Source organism: Pleurodeles waltl, chromosome 9, assembly GCF_031143425.1.
Source record: "Pleurodeles waltl isolate 20211129_DDA chromosome 9, aPleWal1.hap1.20221129, whole genome shotgun sequence".
NCBI lineage: Eukaryota > Metazoa > Chordata > Amphibia > Caudata > Salamandridae > Pleurodeles > Pleurodeles waltl.
Genome location: NC_090448.1, coordinates 389,149,676 through 389,166,448, shown reverse-complemented (window position 1 = coordinate 389,166,448; position 16,773 = coordinate 389,149,676). Strand labels below are relative to the sequence as shown.

General features: G+C 46.6%; 1 protein-coding gene across 3 annotated transcripts in view; it reads right to left on the bottom strand.

Moving 5' to 3' along the window:
* EML3 (EMAP like 3) overlaps positions 1–16,773 on the bottom strand; it is a 293,640-nt gene that overhangs the window by 203,419 nt on the left and 73,448 nt on the right. The gene's annotated exons all lie outside the window — the stretch shown is intronic.

Sequence of the window (16,773 nt, the reverse complement as noted above, 5' to 3'; positions counted from 1 at the left end):
ACACAGCCTCTGCCTCGCCTCACCGAGTCGGGAAATGCGAAATGTATGTTCTTTCTTGTAGCCTTCCATTTCCTGTCCCTGCACGCCCTGCCTTCAGACACGCTCTTGTTGCCCCAGTCCAGGCGCGCGCTCACTTCCTCTGAGCGCCAGACACATTGAAAGCAGGCCTGCATGTTGGTGCAAGAAAGGGTAAAGCTGCAGCAGTTATGCCAAGGTTTCGACACAGGCGCCCACCAAAGAGAAAGGGGTGACAATAGAGGAGCCTGCCACACAGAGAAGCAGGAATCTACAGATGCAAATACAGCGCAGCAGTAGCTGTTCTGGAAACTAACAAGCCATTTACTGCGCCTAGAAACGGCACAAGCGCCGTGTAAACACAAATTATTATTCTTAGTATTGGCATTATTGTTACTATTTATGGTAAAGTGGGGAACAGCAAGCAACGTGCAGTGCCAACTAAGTAAAGAAACGCCCTGGGGGCTAGGCTGGCATAAACGGTCTCCCCTGAGAGTGCTTGGATACCCTTCATCGGTTCTGAGCGCTATTTATGTGCACGTGTTTGGGGACCTTGTTCCTTCCTCTGAGTCTTCTCTGAGTGGACCGAGGGGTCTCTTCAGTTACAGATGGTTTCAGAAGCCTGCCCCCACTTTTTTTCGCAGGAACGTGGTGGGACCTGGGCCAGACAGACAGTGCCGGGCGCTATGCCACCATGGAACTGCCACTTCCCCTAGCGCAGCCGCTGGGCAACAAGGCAAGAAGGTTACATAGTGATGTTGACATCCCAGGCGCAGGAGGCCCGAACAGGGAAGCTGCGGCGGACTGAATAAGAAGCAAGGATTAGAGAGGGGGTTTAGCGCCAAGAGGACAGTGTACTTGCGGGGAGGGGCGCACCTGCTGCCTATTGCTCTGAAGGGGAGAGGGACCAAAACACCGACTGTCTGCGCGGGTAGGACATGTCATGTCTGTACCTAAGGAATAGATAAGACTAGGTTTGTCTCTTCAGGCTTGGGAGGACAGTGGAGAGGGTGTAAATGAACAGTCTGCACTGGGCCGGGATCATGGCGGCGTCTACTTTCTGAACTTGCGGACCCAAAGTAATTTCTACTTGGCAGAAGGGGGCACGCACGGAATGCACTGGTAACGGGAGGCCTAACGTGAACTCTCTCCCCGGTGGGATATAACTCGGCAAGGGGAGAGAACACGTGCAGAGGGGCCCCGCATGGCTTGCCTCTAATGTGTGTGGGGCAGAAACTCAGCAGTGGGGCCGGGCGAGCACTGCACAGGGGGTGAGGGCGGTGCATGGGCTATCGCTGAGTGCGGCGAACCCCGGGGGAGCGTCACGTGTTGTTTTGTCTTGGAGGTGGGGCAGGGAAACAACAAGCAGATGTTGTTTGGGTTGCGCGTCCTGGAACGTGGAAAAGAGGGTCTCGGTGAGAGGATTGCGCAATGCCGATCACACCCTGCGGGCGCATTCTTGTATGACGGCCAAATAAATACTGTACTGTGTCTGATAGCCAGCGATAGGCTGCACAGACTAGCACACAAAGAGCAGAGCGGGGCAGGGCGGCCGCAGAGTACGTCCTATACTCAGCAGGGGTCGGTATATTGTAGAATATTAACATATTACAGGGCGAGCACACAGCTGTAGGGTCCCACAGTACAAGCCACACAGAAAGCGAGCACAACACCGCGGGGAAAAGACGTCATTTAGGGATTGCCAAATGTCACAGCTGCGACCCCAAGTCTACAGCTTGCAACACCTGGCAATAGGGGTCTTAGGGAAGGGGTCGTGGACGTAATTTAGGGTCGCCAGTGGTCGTACCTGCGATCTCTAGCTTGCCCTTCGCGACCCCTGGCACCGCCTTTGCGAACCCTGGCCTCAGAGGTAGCAAAATCAGTGCCAGGAACACAGGGGCAGCTCGTCCTGGACATTGGTTATTGCGCCACTTCCTTGTTTTCAATCAGTTTTTAATTACACTAAAAGTGAATCATATATTATTCACTATTAGCGGAATAAAATGTAGTAAAGTTAGCACGAGGTAAGTAAAAACACTTATAAAAGTATGTTGTGTGCATGCACGTGGGTGAAAGTGTGGTTATGTAAAACAGCGTGTGTATGAGTCAATGTGTTTGCATGTGTAAGAATGTGTGTGAGTAAAAGTAAAGATGAAGTGGCGTGTGATGTCACTTCCGCTACCCCTGGCATTTTGGTGAATTGATGTCCATGGAGAGGGTGGGGGCTAGCAGGCCAATGGGGCAGGAAGAGCACTGCCAGAAAGGAGTTGGAGCTATCCTCATAACCAATCCGAGAAGTGACAAACCTGTGCAATTTAAACACATTGCAACATATTGATATTATATCAAGGATATTTCTGAAGATTTTACACTGATTATTCACAGTGATTTTTTTAAAAGCACATTGAGTAAATTGACACATAAAAATAGCTTCTACAAATTGCAGTCCAGAGCACATAAAACACGCTTTTGCAAAGTAATCCCAAAACAACACTCTTTTTTGCCAATTTACCGATTCCGTCTGTGGCAGGATAATTTGCTTCTGGAATATGTAGCACTGCAAGCCCAGAAAAAGGCTCCTGACACATTGTTGACAGAAGGTAAAATTTTAGTTTCCCCAAATGGGATGCTGCAAAATATTAATGGAAGAGGCTGCCTTTATGTACAGGTCTCAAAATAATAATCTTAGTGGCAGTACTTAATGTGAGCCGGTGGTTGCAGGTGGAGGCTAGTTGCACTCTTTTTTGGGGTCCTGCACTTATTTTTCCTCATCAGACTTAGTTCCAGAACAAAAAAGACAAGAACACCAAATGGAACAAAGAGGAAGCAAAAGATGGAAAAATGGTGACATAGGGAGAAAGCAGAGACAAAAACAGACTCTACAAGAGTAAGATAAAAGAGTTTTATGAAGCACACCTGAGAGAGGTGCCTGTCTCCTTCCACATATTGGTCACCTTGAGTACAGTGTTTGCATTGTGCAGACGGCGGGGGATGCTACTGAGAAATAGTGCTTGTCAAACTTCTTTTGGCTCCTGAGGGGAGTTTATTCGCCTAAAAACACGTAAAGATGTGTCAGTTTACAGTGGGAGGACTCCTCTACCATGCTGTAATAGTACTGGCTAATAATATTGCTGAAGTGTCGTGACAAGCTCACTGTGCATTAACTAAAGTGTGGAGCATGTTGCTATTGATAGGCTAATACTATTGGTGAATAAGGCTTCTCAATAAGGGTGTTTCCTCATTCAAAATGGCCGTGGCATCCACCGTAATGCTGCAGAGGCCTCTGTGCATGTTTTGTTTCTTCCCCGTTTACGTTTGTGCTGTGTAGATTAAGCAGTTTGTCTGCCCTCCCAACCCAACGCTCCCACAGACAGGCCAGTTGCAGCAGCTCCAACAGCCTCATGCCGATCCTTCCTTCTGCACCAGCCCCCTCTCTCAGTTTGCTCCTCCCAGCTGCAGCACCCCGCACAAAGCCAGCTCCCCTCAGCCATTGGGGCCAGATTCAGAGAGTTATTGGGGAAGCCCAGACCACACGGCACAATTTTGGCTACAAATCAGGAAGAATTACAGATAGGAAGAGAGAGCAACAAGCTTAGCCACTTTTGAAGAGTGAGCGATTACAACCATTTTAAGATGAGAAAATGGCCTAATCCCTGCTCCTGTCCTTTCTGTAGACACAGTGTGCACTCTCCTCTCGCGCTGCCCCTTCCACACCCTGTCAATTCTGCTCACCAGTGCTGGTTAAAGATTTTTGTAAGTGGTGGGGTGTGATACTTCCCCTGAATTCCAGCAAGCAAAATGAGGGAGAGTGGACTTGTCCCCCAATAATTCTTTAAAAAATGTGGGGTTAAGTTTGTTAAAACGCCATAGACCCTGAAAGGGCATTCATGAAATATTCAAGTATTTTCAAGGTGTGCCAGGGAAGCCTGCCCTTTCCTAGAAGTAGATCCCATTTTTTCAAATGTCATAAGTCACAACTTACTTCCAGTATGCGAAGGTCTGAATTTTTTCATGGGTGAGCTCCTTGTGCCAAGGATTACATACAATAAGCCAGTGCCAGAAAATGTTTGTAGATACCCCACATATAGTCACAATAATCTCTAAAGGGTCAGCATTTAGCCATCTGCAACCTCTTATGAAAAGAGTGCATGGTCTCTTATGACAAGAAATTCCTAAAAAGTCAGTTCAGCATTTTGCTATGGATGCACACCATATGCTAAGAATTACATGCAGCATGTCAGGGCCTGCATTTTGCCATGGGTATTTCATCCCATCCATATGCCATTAGTACCCTTGTCCATAATGATAGAATTACCTCCAGTATCCTAGACCAGCAGCACACTTGCGAGCATAACACATAAACTCACACATAAACACTTTCACACACATACACATTCTCTCACACTCATTCTTTCACACACTCAGTTTTACACACACTCATTCTCACTACTGTGAACTCTTTTGTACATTTGTACTCAGACAGACACACACACACTCTGACACTCCAAACTCCCATTAGTCAAATCTGTTTGTATTGTGTTAGAAATGCTTGCAGTGCTGCTGCTTTGCTACATCTGTCTTGCCATTTAGTGAAGCTTAGTAAAAACATTTGAGCTTTACACTATTCAATGTTCAAAAACCATAACATATGGCCTTGTCAATGCTTGTTAAGAGTATGATGTGAATGAAAAAGTACACTTCCTTAAAATAACCGTACAGGGCTTACATTTGGTTTCACAATTGGGTGAAGCAGTTACAGCAGTATATAGGCCATCCCTCCTGATTCAGGCCGGAGACCACAGATTTCAAGGTTAGTCTCCCACCTCCCGATTCCTGCATGCCGAAACCCAATTCAGATTGCCGAATTATGATCTGCTAGAAACAAGGCGAAAGTGAAATGTTGATGCCTGTCAAACACACTCCCATCTCCTCCAAAAATGACCTCTGATATCAAAGGTTAACTCTTTGGCCTCTACATTTTATTTTTTGCAGTTTTACATAGCGGATACAACAATAGAGTTTAGAAGTCTGTTTCGGTTTGCACTATGCTATTAAACTGTCAAAAATGAAATGCTGATTGTCTGTCACCATATGCGCCAATAGAACCGAATCAGGCAGATTGTCTCTCAGGGGCAGCTGCTCCGCAATGGCAGAGGAGCACCGTCCCACTGGCTAAGAGCCAGAGGCAGAAAAATAAAACAATACTTGAATTTCGTTGTATTTTTCTGCTGCTGGCTCAGACAGCATGTGAAGGGAGGGGCGGGGCCTCAGGAGGTGGGAGGGGGATGAGGAATTGTGTGTACTAAGTGACCATGTGTGTTTAGACATGCGCACTTAGGTTTCTCCAGCCCCGCTGGGCACACAGCTGGGCTAGAGAAATTGCACAGGCCCCAGGGTTGTGTCTGAGCGGCAGTCACTGCAGCTCAGACCAATCCTGGCACTGCTTTCATGCTAGTTTTAGCATGAAAGCAGCACCAGGATTGCTGAGGAGCCTGTACTGGGGTCCCAGCAAATGTTGGTACCCCAGAACAGGTAAGGAGGGCAAGCGAGTTGGCAGGAGAGGATGGTGTCAGCAGCGAACAGTAAGTCTTTTTAAAAAAAACAATTCTTCCCCCACCCATCATCTTCTCCCCACTCCGTCCCTTGATATTTGCATCAGCCGCTGCTGTTGTTTCTGCTTCAGTCTGAGTCTCCTGACTTTTTTTTTTTTTTAAATCTCACACTTGCCTGTTCTAAAATGTTGGTATGTATACAGTACTGGCATGGAAAGCCAGGACTGGCTGAAGGCGTTTACACAAGACAATGGGCAACTATGTAAAAAGTTTAAAACAAGTTTCTGTTTGTGATTTGCAGCCTATATTTTGGGAAACTATCGAAGATTAATCTGCGAAGAGGTCAAAGGGTGAAGATTGGATTTTATGAGCAAATGTCAGAATTCAAGTGATAACTGGCAAACATTCAGACTTCTCAAAAACATTGGAGTTTGCTAAAAATGTGACTGCCTACCAGAATGACAATTCTGAAAGGCTGCAGGGCCAATGTTATAGCACCATCTGCAACTCCACTCCTCCTTTGCTCATGATGTGTAACAGCAGCAACTGACTGTGTCTGAAGTTAGAAGATGAACGGAAATCCTCAATGCTGGCATATGTGTTCCTGTGCAGAGCCTAGGCTCCGTGCGCTTTCACAAGCCCAAGCCTCTCAGCTGAAATACTGTTGGGACTTGAGCCCCAGTGTCCTATGCCCTACAGAAGCTGGTGCTCGTGCCCACAGCTTCAGACAGCACTCCACTGTGGCATCTGCCTCTGCAGAGCACTATCACCATACACGCCAAAGGGCTTTAATTGCTCCTCTATTTTGTGCCTTCTGCAACAGAAAAAACAGGAAGCCCCTATGCAGGCCAAAGGGGCCCAGATGCAGGAGTCAAAATTACAGTTGGAGCTGCTGCTGCTTACCCCACCCACAAAGAGGAGGGCCCGTGTGATTACCCGGTGAGCAGAGTGAGAGGAGTGAACGCACTGTGTAGTGTGAGGGGAGTAAATGCAGGGTGAGGGGTGTGCCTGTGAGTGCGGGATGACAGGTGTGTCTGTGTGAGTAAAGGGTGAGCTGCGGGAGTGACTGATGACTGCATGGTACAGAGGAGTTAGGGGAAGGGGATTGGTGTGTCCCTGTGAGTTTTGTTAGACCATTGTGCCTGTGCATTCCAGGTGAGCTAGATGAATGACAAGTAAACTGAGTGCAGTGTGCAGGTGAGCAGTGTGCCTTTGATGAGTGCAGAATGAGCGATGTGCCCATGTGAGTGAAGTGTGAGCTGTGTGAATGACTAGATTGCCTATGTGAGTGCAGGGTAAGCGATGTGCCTGGGTGAGAGGAGCGAGTCCAGTGCGAGTGATGTGAGTGCAGGGTGAGTGATGTGCCCATCTGAGTTTGGGTGCTGGTGAGAGTGCAGAGTGGGAGGAGTGAACGAGTGATGTGCTTGTCTGAGATTGAGTGCAGGGTGACGGAGAGACTGCAAGGTGAGTGGCGGGAGTGTCGTGTGAGTGCAGGGTAAACAGTGTGCTCATTTGAGGGCAGGTTGAGAGGAGGGTGAGCTGTGTGAGTGCAGTGTGATCGGTGTGAGTGAAGGGTCAGCGTGAAAAGTGAGCGTCGAGAATGAGGGATTCGTTGTCAGAATGCTGGATGTACTTCCAGACAGTCTGAATAACTCAACATGTTATTCACGATTTCCAAGTGTTTTTTTTTTTTAGATATAATTTAAATGTTTGCTATTGTGGTATCAATCAGTTAGGGAGGGTGGAGGAAAGAAATGATTTGCTGATTCAGCAACACACATTCAGCCTCTTGATAGGCCTAACAATATTGTTCAGGAAATGCATTCTCCCACTGTGGCAGCAAAAGTAATTTACAGTTGGAAAGAATATGCATCGTGGGTGCGTAGGGTGTACGAGAATCGGTGAAAAAAACACGCAGAACCTTGTTAAGGAGTAAATGGACTTTAAAAGATCCGTGAAATAATCAGAAGAGGCTAATATGGTGTGCCAGCCGTGCTTAATTTGTGCTTATTGTTTCCGGTGCTGAGCACCGGCCCTTATTTTTGAGGGCCGGCGCTTATTCTTCTGCCTCAAGCATTTACTTCGAGCAAAAGACACATATGGCAAAGACGGAGGAAGAGAAAAACGAAAAAGCGCCACGAAGGTAGAAAGCAGAACACTGCCAGAGTGAGCCAGAGGGGCAGGGAGTGGCTTTAAATGGCCCCAGATGGCTTCAGGATTACGCTGCCACCGTTTAAATTCGACAGCAGCGTTTTTAAGAGGAGAGCTTTGGGCACCGGCGCGTTTTTATTTACAAATTAAGCACTGTGTGCCAGCCACTGCCCAGCTGAGCTCACAGCAGTTCAAGATCTGTGTGTGTCCTGGAAACTGCATCAGCCCTGACTATGGCACACGACTGGGTTCTAAAGCCCTTTCAGCCTGACTGCGCACCTGCCTGCAGGTTACTTCCGACCCCTGACTTCAAACTGAAACCCGCTTATATTGGGCTCGCTTGTCTTGACCAAGCTGCGATTTGGAGATACAGAAACATATTCTGTTTTCTTACTCTGCTTGCAGTCACACAAAGACTTTGTAGGGTTATTTTTTAAAAATATCAGAACTTTGCTGTCTCTGTGGGAGAAGGAGTGTGGTTTCCTGCACTGAAGGTGTTTGCTGGGGCAGTGGTTCCCGGAATCTGCTCCAAGAAAGATTTTCCACTTGGCTGAACTCGCCCACATGTAGTGAGTACTTACTTGCTGTATTCTTGGGCTTGCATATTTTGCAACAAGTCCTGTTCAGAGGCAGTTTAGCAGGCAGAAAGAGTTGCAAAGAAAAATTGATTTTCGTTGTGTAGATCACCCCAAATCTCGTTACACAATCTACTATAATCTTCCAAACAACCCTTTTTAAATTCTTCCTCATGTATCCCTCCTTTGACTAATACCCAAACCGCATTTTACTAGTATGATCTTCCTAATCCATTTCTAGAGACTTTCCCTCTTCCATCTCGCCTTTTACTCATCCCAAATCTCATCTTACTACTACGATCTCCCAAATAACACTTTCTAGACTCTTCCAGCCCTCCATTATACAACGAACAGACTCCGTTCAAATGAACTCATATTTCCCTATACTAATCCACCACTAATCATTTTTGGGTTCCAGAGGAGCGTGCTACTTGCTGAAAAGCACTTCAACACATCGTTAAGGGTAGTAAGCGCTATATTGATACAATTACAATTTAACCAGCTTTGAAACTCATCTGAAACTAACATCTGCACAAAATTGACTAACAAGGAACGTGAGTCTGACATGAACTCTAGTCTACCCTGATGGCTTTAAAAGATTGTATTCCTGGCACATCATCACATAAGCCTAGACAATAGGTGGTTTCTTTGTAAAGTACACTTTTATCTATTTTAGGATGCTTTCTTCAGTTATCACTTATTACAGTTTTCTATTTTAATTTCAGTGAAGTCAATCAATCAGTATTTGTATAGAGCGCTAATCACCACAGGGGTATCCAGGTGCTCGGTGGGGGGCCTACTCGAACATCCAGGTCTTGATGCTGCTCTTGAACTCACCGAGGGAGGAGGAGGTACAGAGGTGGATGGGGAGGTCGTTCCAGGCTTTAGCAGCAAGGTGGAAGAAGGCGCGTCCTCCGACTCTGAGTCACTTTTTTAATGACACCGGGGTCAGTGATCATGTGACATCACTTCTTGTGAAATCAGTAGGGTCACAGTCATATGATGTTACTTCCTGTGATGCCTGCATTGCAGACACCTTGTAGAACAGTCATTGCAGAAGGTCAATATTGCAAGGACTGTACAGTACATCCACGAGAGCGCACAACACTGCAAGGACTTTACAGAACCAGTAAAGGGGGAGCACCGTGTGAAAAGGGTCTGTCTATACAAAACTAGCCTAGGAAGAAGGCTGCACTGCAGGGTCTCTACAGACTCATGACATAGAAAACCCAGCTGTGCAGGAACTATGCAGAACCATAAGAGAGAGGGAGCTGCAGTCTGTACAGAACCACAAAAGCGAGACACTGCATTGCAGGAACTGTACACAACAATCAGAGAGAAGTAGCTGCAGGTTCTGTACAGACCTATGACATGGAACAGTTCTGCAGGAACTGTACAGAATGGTCTCCGAGGGAACACATTATAGCAAGCACTGAAAAGTCAGTGAGAGAGCACAGAAATACAGGGACTGTACAGACCAGTGAAGGTAAAGCACTGCACTGCAGGAACGGTGGAGAACCATCAGAGAGAGGTCCCTGCATGGTCTGCAAGTAACCAACCAATGGAGAGCACAGTAGTAAAAACAGTGTACTGCAGGTGTACTTGGAGAGCACAACACCACACGGTCTGTGCTGAACGCCACACATACTGTATTGAACAATTACAGAAAGCACAGCTCCGTAGGAAATGCACAGAATTATCACAAAGAGGTAGTAACTATATTGACAGTACAGAACATGAAAGGGAAAAAAACGATCAGAAGAAACAATACAGAAGCCTGCAGCTTGGGGCTGGATGAATGCAAGGGTTGGCAGCAGGGCCTGGTCATATATATATATATATATATATATATATATATATATATATATATAAAACTATATATTTGGGGGAACCATCAAAGTCAACAAGTTTTTTTATGGTACCAAAGGCAAAAAATGGCCCCCCATTCTTACTGTCTAGTTAGCAAAGCTACCGGACAACTGGTAGTCAGTCACAGATTTCAAGCTTATCAGTCAATGATAAGAAGATGCCTAGGACACGTGGGAGCCTAAAATGAGCGTATACTTTATGAAGTAGGCTATACTTTATGAAGCTCACTGCTTGAGAGAAATATGGCTCTTGAACAAGAAACAGAGTTCTTGCTACTAGTTGTTTGATGAGGCCTACCGGTCATGTTTCATAATAAGTTTCTGGAGATGAGAATTTGGAAACAGTTTCTTCTCCTGGTCAACATTTTGTGACAGCAACATTTGGGTATAACACATTGTGAGACGAGCATGCAGATGTCGCTGGTGAAGGAAGTCACCAACCTCAGAGATCTCTTAAAATGCCACGCTGTGCTGAGGCGACGGGAGACGAAGATCCTGATGGGTGACTAATCTGTCAGACAGGGGGAAGGCCTTACCAAACAATGAACGAGACCCTGATCTAAACCCAGGAAGGACACTGTGTCATTTACTAAAAGTATCCAATCAAAGAGAAGTTACTGACGAAGGCATGCCAAGGCCTCCTTAGTAGAAGAGACCACACACAAAGCATTTGCCTGTGGGGTACATAAACTTCTGTCTCCAGGCCCAATCTGGTGCTGCACACCCTTCCTGCCAACAATGTCCTAGATGGCTGCCCAGGCCACCAATCCAGAAGGACATGTCCCATGCTGAAATGACCGACTGACAATACTGAGTCATTGGAGAATTACATAGTAGGCAGGGTTCTAAGTAAGCAAGGCAGGCAGGCATGCTGCCTTAAACGCTGCCATGCAATAAACTGCTCATCATATTGGGAACAGTTATAGATACTGCAGCTGAAAGTGTGCTTTGCATACTTCTAGAACATTGTGAATCCTGGTTATGGTGCTTTACAAAGAAGTATATTGTGGAACGTGACCTGCGATGGGTATGGTACTCACTGCAGCAGTGTCATTACTGGTTTATCTCAGGTGCATTACCTACTCCAACAATGTGCACACTGGCATACCTTGTTTTAAATATCGAGCAAGCGTAAACAATGACATCGTTGCAGTGTCTGTAACTTACTAGTAAAGATGGGCGTGCCAACAATTTAACAGGGAGCACCGAGGTAAGCAGCCAAGTACCATGTATTAGGCGATACACTAACGATTTTCAGTGTGGTGGTCCGCATCACCGCACTGAAAAATGCGGAATCACTCATTATAGCGCCTCCTCAGCTGTCAAGACAGTCAGAGTGATGCTGTAATGCATCATAACTGTTGAGCTGCCTGCAGTGCTAGAGCGCAGTGCACGCTGCTCTCGCCAGGCTAAGGGTGAGGCTGGCTGAAAATATAAGAAAGACATCAGGGATGCGAACTCTGCAAGTGAATGCAGAGGTTGCTGCTTTGGCTATGGAGAAATGAGCCTGCAAGATCTCAGGGGGTTGCTTTTTGGCCAGCGCTTAGCAACTCTTAATGTAGCGTGCAATCCATCTGGAGATGGTCCATTTCCGTACTGCTTTCCTCTTCTTTGCTTCAGTAAAGCCAAAAAAAGAGCTGATCATCCACCTAGTGTTCTTTGGCGTGACCAATGTAGAATGACAATGCTCTTTTTGGGTCCAAACAGTGGAGTCTTTCCTCCTCCGTGAGGGGGGGGATGGAGCAAAGAAGGTCAACAACGTGACGCTTTAGCCGACATTTAAAGGTGTCACCTCCTCCAGCAGAATAGAGGCATGGGTGCAGAGAACCAGTTTGTCTGGGAAGAAGGTGATGTACTGTGGGTGAACAGATAGTGCCTGTAGCTCTCTGACGCTTCCTGGCCGATGTGAGATGGCCATCATAAAAACTGTTTTGATTGTCATGAGTCTTGGGGGGAAAGTATGCATGGGGTCAAAGGGTGAACATATTAAGAAGGTTAAAACCAAATTAAAGTCCTATTGGGAATAATAAAAGATTTTGGGCAGAGGGGAACATATGTTGAATGCCCTTCAGAAAACCTAAAGGGCCGGCTGATCTAGCCGAGAGATTCCCCTGATGCTGCAACCATTGGGACTCAGATCTGCCAACTCACACAGTGCCACCTGTGACACACAATATTGGTTCCCCTCACACGGTCTCCCGGTGATGAGCCAATATCACACAGTGGCAGGGAAAACAAGCTGAAAGCCACTGTAAACAGTGGTTTTCAGCTCGTTTTTGGGGGCTTTTAACTGCCGATGTCCATTAATGGGTGTGAAAACACCCCAGGACATCTGCAAGAGCCTCAGCAATTTTTTTTTTTTTTTCAGAGGAGGGGGGTTAGGTGCTTCTTGGCACAAGGCCAGAACCCCTTCAACTCCCCCGTCCTAACACTGCAAGATTTTTATTGAAGTTGGCAGGTCTGGGAACTTCACGTCCCACTGCAGAGCCTGCATATGTCACCAGGCATGGTTTACTAGGATGACGGAGGCCAGGAGACCCAGTAGCCTCATAGTCAGTCTCAACAAAATCCAGGATAGAGACTGGAACATGGGAATCATAGCCTGAATATCCTGGACTTGCCGTTCCTATGGATAGGTTCAGAACTGTACTGTGTCCAGAATGGCTGCTATGAAAGGGAACACCTGAGAGGCAGCCAGGTTTGAATTTGGTACATTAATAGAGAACCCCAGCGAATGCAGGAGATCCACCTTAGTCTGGAGGTGGTGACTATCGCCTGGGGTGAGCCCACTGTTAACAACCAGTCATCGAGGGAGGGGAATACTGGATCCTCTAACCTCCAAAGATGGGCTGCAACCTCTACTCTCACTTTAGTGAACACCCGAGGGCAGCTGGTAGGACCAAATGGGACCACAGTGAACTGAAATTGCTTGTAACCCACTGTTAACCACAGGTAAACTGTGTGGGCCAGCAGGACAGGTATACAGAGATATATCCTGCAAGTCCAATGCTATCATCCAGTCTCCATGGTCCAGGTCAGACAGGACCCGAGATAATGTGAACATTTTGGATTTCTCCTTTCCTAGGAAGTAGTTGAGAGGGTGCAGGCCTCTGTCCTTCTTGGGCACCAGAAAGTAGTGGGGATAGCAGAACTGACCTACTTCTGATGTTGACACCCTTTGGCCAAAAGAGCATGAACGTCCTGATGCAGTAGGAAGAAGTGGCCCTCAATCAGCTGATCTGAGGACAGTGGCATGGGCATCTGGGTTTCCATGAATGGAGGGGAGTAACCCTGCTGAACAATTTGGAGCATCCATTTGTCTGAAGTTATGGACTACCAGTGGGGCAGTTAGTGCTTGATCCTGCTGCTGACCATTGCCTGTGATGTTGAGAGAGCATATTAAAGAGGTTTGGAGGCAGCTGTTCCTGGAAGAGTGTCGGACTGAGCAGATCTCTGGCTTTGGGTCCCATGAGGCTTTTGAGATCCACGTCCACGGCCGTGAAAGGATTGAGGAGCCTGCTGACCATGGTAGCTGGGTGGAATTGGACACCACTACAATTACCACACAAGGAGCGGAAGGCAGAATGGGGCTAGTGTGGGGCCACAGTGAGTTCCAACAACCAGGCAGAGGACCGACTGTCCTTGAAGCGCTTGAATGCCAAACGGACAAGTGCCATTGAAGGTGAAGGACGTCCATAAGTGATGCTTTGACATCCCCCAAGAAGCCAGCAGACCTCACCCAGGCATGGCAACAGAGTGCCATAAACAAAGTAATCGCTCTGGCCAGCAAATCTTTTGTGAACAGTTCACAGCATATTGTGAAGTTGGCTGCCTCCCGGGTATCAGCAGTAGCCTGGGTAAGGATGGCCCAGGCCTCCTCCGAGACCATGGGCAGCACTTGCCGACCTAGTCCCACACAGTACACCTATACCAGCCTAAGAGGCACACTGTGTTCACTGACCAAAGTGCATGGTTGGTGAAAAGGAAATCCTCTTGCCAAAAGTGTCCAAACTCTTGGATTCCCTTTCCAGTCATGTGACAGGGAAGGCACCAGTGTTAGCTTTGGATGTTGTGGCCTCAACAACAACGCTCTTCAGGTTGGGTAGCTGTGTGAGGAAAGCTGGATTCCCAGAAACGGGGCAGGGGGAGTGGTGGCTGCGAGTGTCCTGTGCACAACAGCACCTGTGCAGAGTTTGGCCCAGGCGCTAAGTAGGACATCAGTGAGGGCTTCATGAAAGTAGAAAAGAGGTTCCTTGGGGGCTACCCGGGGTTGAAGCACCTCTGTTACGGGGGCGGGTGTTTAATGCAAAACACACACAGGGGGTAAGGAAAGATCTTTCATTTCCCCCTGGGTCTGTCTGTAGTGGAATCCTGCTCCACGGTTGCAGGTGAGGCTGAACTCATGGAGCAGGAATGCACACCATAGAAGATCAGGGATTTGTTGTTGTTGGGGAAGTGACCCTTTGGGCAAGGGTCACTCCCCTCAGGGGGGCAAATTTTAAATCCATGTTTCAGCTGTCCCTGACAGCTAGTTCAGCTGTTTTTTTCAGCAGGCCTTGCCCCTGGGAGGAGAGGGGGTCAAAACCCACTAGGTGCCATGGCTAATAATTGTGAGGTAATTGCAGGGAACAACCCTATAGGCAAGGGTCGCTCCCCTTGGAGGATATTTTGTTTTGTATTCTGCTCCCCCGCGGGTAGCAGATCAGCTGTTTTTAGGACCTTTTGCCCTCAGAGGGGTGGTGCGGAAGCCCACATGGCACCAAGGAATAATATTTTAAAGGAGAACGACCCCTTGGGCAAGGGTCGCTCCCTTTCATCGATAATTTTTTTTGGGTATTACACCGCACCCGCGCAGAGGGCAGATTGGTTGTTTTTATGCGGATCCACTCTCTGGGAGGGTGGAGGGGCAATGCCCTCTAGAAAACAAGGACAGACTGTGGAAAGGTTGCTCCCCTTCGGGGGCTTTGTTGTTTGTTTTTAATTTCCCCCACCCCTGATGGAAGATCTGCAATTTTTAAGGCATCTAGGTGAGTGGTAATGCTTGAGTCACAGGGGAATAAGGTTATGTATGTGGTGGCGCATCCGCTTCTGGGGTAAGGTTTGCTTCCATCTGGTGGTGTCATTTTTGCCTTTGTCAAATTTCCTTTTGGGGTAATATCAGTGTCTTTTTGATTGATATTTTATCATTTTTATTTGTGTTTTGATATTCCTTTTTTAATAATTTTAAAGCCAATTGTTTCCTTTGTGTTGGTGGTGAATCCTGTTCACGGTGCAGCTTTGGCAGATCTGTAGTTTGTGGTTTCATGGTGGGTAAGCAACTCATTTTGTAATCTTTTCATCTAATGTGTATCCTTTTGCTGTTTGTAGAATTGTTTTTGACTGCTGTGCTAATACTAGAATCTTTAGTTTTTGGAGTGATTGTCTTTCAAAGTAACATATTAATTTGTGCATGTTCTGTTCTTCCTTATGATATGAGTAATTTATTTTTCCCTTCCTGTGGAACTTCTTTGGTGCTTGCTGTGTTTGTGCGGAGTAAGTGCATTTGATCCTCAGTCTTGCTTTCTTTGGCAAATGATTGGTATTGTTTCTGAGTACATAGGTCGTTGTATGCTTTGTATTGATTGATTTTTCCTTCCAGATCACTATATGCCAGTAGTTTTACTTTCTGTTTGATAACGCCACAGTTTACTTATTACTTATTTTACACAGTGCTGGTCATTGTTGACTTACTTGTTGTGTTCTTTTAATAGTAAGGATTATGGTAAACCAATGGATCATGGCTCAGCAGGTTGTTGGTTTGCTTTTTGAATATTCCTCTGACCATGGTTCTGAGACTGACTCAGCATCTGAGGCAGAGGACTACATTAAACACATGGGTAGTATAGAGAGAGTATGTCAAAGGCTGGAGCCTTACAGTGCTGTTTGCAAGTCATACATTTGGCATAAGAAATTGGCTGTTTGTTCCATTTGGCAACCTTCAATACTTTTGTTGCATCCAGGAATTGTTCTCCAGATTCAAAGATGTGTTTGTTCAGTTCCATCAGTCTGTAATAGGCAGCATTGCTGAAGTTGAGCAGGCAAGTGTACCTAGAGTTGGAGTGGTGGAGGATGCAGCTAGATTAAAAGATTACCACTTTTCTGATTACATTTCTCCCACACCCAAAAACACTTTCCTTTTAAGAGTCTGTGTCCAAGGCATGTGAAAGGTGACTCATATGTACTGCCCTGAGTATCCTTCTGATCTTGGGCTATGTGTGCCGGTAAGTTTTAAATCGTACCACACACAACTCAAGTATTGGTAGCTACCATGAGAGTAAAAGTGCACTGACTGGTCTGTATTGTTTTATATTTTTTGTTCAGTTTCATGGTTAGCGGTTGTTTGATGTATTTAGTTAAATGTGTTTGTTCTGTTTGTAGACATAGTTGGTTTTCATCTTCAAATTGGTTTGTGTTTTCTTGTTTGTTAACAAAAAATGTGTATAGCTTGGCATTTGGCTGGCGGTGTGCATTGATTGGGGCTTGGCTGGCGGTGTGCATTGACTGGCGTTTGGCTGCTGGTGTGTAAGTGTGTACTGTTGCTTGGCTGGTGGTGTGTGTAGACTAGCACTTGGC